This window comes from Puma concolor, chromosome D1 (genome assembly GCF_028749965.1).
Source record: "Puma concolor isolate L17-30 chromosome D1, mPumCon1.1.hap2, whole genome shotgun sequence".
Lineage (NCBI taxonomy): Eukaryota > Metazoa > Chordata > Mammalia > Carnivora > Felidae > Puma > Puma concolor.
In genome coordinates, this window is record NC_141676.1 from 91,499,925 (window position 1) to 91,505,000 (window position 5,076).

Consider the following 5,076-nt stretch of genomic DNA (forward strand, 5'->3'; position numbering starts at 1 on the left):
AACCACCAGGAAGCGACAACTCCTGACGTAAACCCTGCTTCACCCAGCGAGAAGCTCTGTATCCCATTACTAACCCTGGGCTGGATGTGCCAAAGGCGCGTTGCTGGTGAGGGCGGATGGAGGCTTCCAGAGACCAGCTCTCAGCAATGTCGGTGCAGCTGTGAGGCTGGGCTGACGGAGTGAGGGAGCGTTGGGTGACTCAGGTAGAGGCAGCAAGGTTTCAGACCAGACATTGATCCCAAATGAAATGTTCTCCTTTGTCCCATTGTGACTGGACCTTTTTTTTTTTTCTTTCTCTTTTTAGGGTGTCACCCAGGAAATACACTGCTGTGTTCTTTTGAAATAAATGATGCTAACATCTCATTTTTGTGTGGTGATTGACAGTGTTTAAGGCAGATGTGTTTCCACGGTTGAAATTTATCCTTCAACCAGCTGTTTGAGGTAAGTATGGTATGGTCTTTATTTGAGAGATGGGGAAACTGAGGCCCCGAGAGCAATGTCCTAGGCCAGTGTTGTATCAGTGAGTAATTATTGACTGAGACCAATCAGGACTTCTTCCCACATCATGCTGTGGTGTTCGTCTATCCTCCTTTCTCAAAGATGCTGCTCTCCTTGACAAAATTAGTTAATTAATCCGGTCCTTTATGCATATAGAGTGTCTGCTACATGCCATGTATTAGTAAAGCATCAAATACAACATGCAACCACCCTGTCCTCGTGGTACTGAAATCCTGAGAGGTGATTGGTACATGCATGTGAAATTTCAGGTGCAGGTAAGAACACTGGCGAAAAGTTCAGCAGGGTGGGAGGTGGGGGAGAGCCCCTGTTTTATGTAGGGTGAGCCGAGAAAGCCTGCCAAGAAGTCGCCGTGGGATCAGAGCCCGAGAGAAGTGAGGAAGCCCCTGGGGTGGTTCTGGGGCACATGCCGGACGACAGCACAGACCACAGTACGTGCCCCTCAGCTCTCCAAGGTAGGTGTCATTACCCCCGGGAGAGATAAAAACCCTCAGAGCCGCTTGCTCAAGTCCCACAGCTATCAGGAGGGGAAAGAGGGCGTGGACCAAGGTCTGTCTTCAAAGCTCTGCTCCTAACCACCGTCAGTTTCAGGCAGGAAATCTTATCAGGTGGGGAGATATTTGGGGCAGGTCCTCTGCACTCAGATTCCTCGGAAAACACTTGGTGTTTGCCAATGCCACCGACGTGATGTCACCAAGGCACATACTGACAAAATAAAAACTGGCCTGCTTTTATTATTTGACTTAGTTTTTATTTCATGTTTATATTTCCTAGCGGGCAACCGACCAGAACCCAGCGATTACAGTCAACGTCACGCGCGTTATAGCGAGAGAGACTGGGCTGGGGATAATCGTTCTTTAAATGTCACCGTATGCCAGGCACTGTTAAGTGCTTTATATCTAGTATCTCACTTAATTTTCACAAACAGCCTGTGAAACAGATACTAGCTTTATCTTCATTTGAGAGATGATGAGCTTGAGTTGAGGGTCTGGTAAGTCTTACATTACTGAGACGTGTCTGATTTACATTCAACTCACCTCTTACACCATAAACCGGGCTCTCGAGCCCTAAGGAATGGGTACAGCAAATCTTGAGTGTCAAGGGCTGATGGAGAGGAGGCCTAAGGGGGGAAAGGCAGGGAGACTGTGCGTCTGCTTTGTTGGGGGTCACATATTTATCCAATACACCCAAATGGAGTAAATTGGGATTGGTTGGGAGTGAAACCTTTTTTCTATAGAACTGCACTCTAGAGTTATAAAGAGCAATTCATCAATCCAGGAAGAATGCAGGGCAAACCCCTGTCACACTTGACATTTGATTTTTAAATGTCCACCTTTTGGCGGGGAGGGGTATTAAAATACGGGCTTTTTGGTAACCCATGAGAATATCAAGAACAAGGGTGAAGACGATGAAAACATCCCTAATCTTCCTACTCAGAGACAACCGCCATCGCCATTCTGATAGCTCAGTGTTCTAGCTTCTGTGCAAGCCTCCTTAAAACATGTAATTTAGTCGAAACAGTTCTTTACATAGAATGGTGCAAGATCACTTCTTTCTTGTGAATTGAGCTGTACCCCCGTCCCCAGCTGCACACGCACAGAAACAGCTCTGGCTGCAGCGGCCTCCTTTTCCCCTTTGCTTATCACCTTGAGTTCCACAGGAGTATGTGGTAAAGCCAGGCCCCAACTGGGCCCTGCTGTCTCTGGAAGGATTTCAGCTGACCCTGAGCTCTGGCACAGCCAAAGGGCATCCGCCTCTGCTACCGAGCCATACATTTCCCCTGACAGGAGCTCCTCTTAGACCTCCCTAGACAGCAGACATCGCGAGCAGACAGCAAGATTCACGGCTGTCTGGCTTCTCCCTGTCCTCCCCCAGATGGGCTGAAGCCAGATGACAGAGCATGAGACCCGAGGAGGAACAGCCTGGGGGTCGACGGCACGCCAAGCAGAAGTGGACAATATCTGGTCCCAGCTCACGCCTTGGCTTAATCGCAACCACATGAGCAAACTCAGGGCTGCACAGCACAGTTGTAATTGGAATAGAGTGTCCTCTGGGAGACTGTTGGGGATGAAGCTGTTCACTGCATGAGACGATGCACTGCTGCAGATATAATCCGTTTACCGACGATCGTAACGGTGGCTAACGTTTACTGTGTGCCTATTGTGCCCCCGGCACAGCGTTCGATACCCTGGGAGGATTACCTCATTAGTTCTAATAACACATCGCACAGGTAGGTATGATTGCTCTCCTCATCTTGGACACGAAGATGTGGAAGGCTCAGAGAGAGTCGGTAGGGCGTCCAAGGTCACCGAGCTGGTACGTGATGGAGCTGTGGCTTGAAACAAAGCAGTTTTACTGTAGATCCTAGACCTCTCACTTAGGTTTGATTTCATTCATTCACTCACTCATTTAATTGTCCATTCACTCACTCATTTAATCATTCATTCATTCACTCACTCACTCATTTAATCCACCATTCCTCCGTTCACTAAGTATGCTAATTCAAGCCACGATCATCTCTCACCTAGACAGCAGGTGGTAATAACTTCCTACGTCTTGCCTCTCTCTAACACAGAGTTTCCACCTTGCCTGCATCTTGGAATGACCTGGGAAAGTTTTACTACTGCAGGTACCTGGTCCCAGAGCTACTAATTTAACTCATCTGAGATGTGGTCCACTCATAAGGTAAGAGAGATATATACGTATAAACTCTAAACATGTCCCTCTTGTGCTAACAATATATTCCTGGAGAAAGGCCCAGGATCTTAACGTGGCTATATTACACGGCTCTTTGGCATGTGGTCCCTCCCTCCTTACCAGCCCCCTTTTATACAGCTCTTTCTCTCACTCAGCACATTGCCTCTCTGGCTTTCTTGACTTCTGGGAACGTTCATGCTTCTTTCTGCCTTAGGGTCTTTTTTTTTTTTTTTAAATTTTTTTTTTTTTTTCAACGTTTATTTATTTTTGGGACAGAGAGAGACAGAGCATGAACGGGGGAGGGGCAGAGAGAGAGGGAGACACAGAATCGGAAACAGGCTCCAGGCTCTAAGCCATCAGCCCAGAGCCCGACGCGGGGCTCGAACTCACGGACCGTGAGACCATGACCTGGCTGAAGTCGGACGCTCAACCGACTGCGCCACCCAGGCGCCCCTGCCTTAGGGTCTTTACATGCCGATCACAATTCTCTTCCCCGTCTGTCTGGTTGCCTCCTTCTTCTTCTTCTGGTCTTAACTTGATACAGCTGATCACAAAAATGGCCATAATTCTCCACCCCTCCTCTAGCTGCACTTTTTGCCATGTGACTTTGCAGCTCTTTCCATTGGGAGCCGGATTCTCTTTTCCTGCCCTTTGAATCTGAGGTGGCCATGCAGCCTGCTTTAATCAATAGAATCCTGCAGAAGAAATGTTGTGCCAGTTCTGAGCCTGAGCCTTGCAGGCTTCTGCTTGCTATCCTGGAACCCCACCATCGCCATGTGAATGACCCTGGTCTGCCCTCCTGGAGGGATCATAGCTGAGGCCATCCCAGACCAACCAACTCAGCCCACAAACATGAGGAAGCCTGGCTGAGATCAGAGCCCGGGCCAGACCCACAGGACCTTTCCGTTGATCTACAGACTTGTGGGCAATGATAAATGGTGGTTATTTTAAGCCACTAACTTTGGGTTGATTTGTTATGCAACAGTAGGTAGCTGATACACTTCAATATAATTTCCTATTTCTCTTTGAGCCTAAATCGGGTTCTCCCTTTATCCACTCTCATAGCACCTTATACTTGTCAACTGTATAATGGATGACAATGCTTATCAGAACTAAAAATTGTGTAAATAATACTTTTTTCTCTCTCTGATTAGAGTTTAAGCCCCATGAGATCAGAGACCACATTTTATTTGCTCCCTGAAATATTCCTACCATCTGGCATTATTTTATACACGGTATATGCTACACTTGATCTTAACCAAGAGGCCGAGAAGCGATACACATGGTAAATGCTAAATAAATACTTGTCAGAAGACAAACGCAAGGATGAATTCATATGCTCACTAAACATGTCCTAAGTACTTTCTCCATTTTGGGTACCATGCAAGATGTTAAAGATATCAGAATGAATAAGGCATAGTCTTTGTTCTTAAGGAAATTCACGGTTTAAAAGCTGGGACGTGAACATGTAAATAAAAATTGTAGGCCATGTTAATGAGTGTAATTGAGGGTGTTTAGCGTGTTGATAAGAGCAGGGTAGATCAGTGGGTTGAATAAATCTGGAGAAAAGAAGTTCCTGGAAAATGGTTTATGGAGTAAATATTCGAAATGATGATTCTACATCTGACGAGTGTGTGGCAATGGGCGTTCAAAGGCCATAAGTGGTATTGTCATTGGAAATAGAACTTTTCAGAATGATTAACGGAGCTTGCTAAATTTCCATACAAGCCAAAATGCAAACTTCCCTTGAATTACATAACAGTGGCATTTATGGAAAACTCTAAACACATAAAACCATGTTTTAAAACTGTATGAAAATGAGATCCTTGGTGTTTATATGTAAATGCAATTAAGTATTAGGCT

General features: G+C 46.2%; 1 long non-coding RNA gene across 1 annotated transcript; it reads left to right on the plus strand.

Moving 5' to 3' along the window:
• The first annotated feature begins 1,965 nt into the window (after positions 1–1,965).
• LOC147576864 (uncharacterized) lies at positions 1,966–4,835 on the plus strand. The gene is made up of 2 exons (XR_015241475.1): positions 1,966–3,201; positions 3,827–4,835. It is a non-coding gene; the product is annotated as an uncharacterized LOC147576864 (long non-coding RNA).
• The last annotated feature ends 241 nt before the right edge of the window (positions 4,836–5,076 follow it).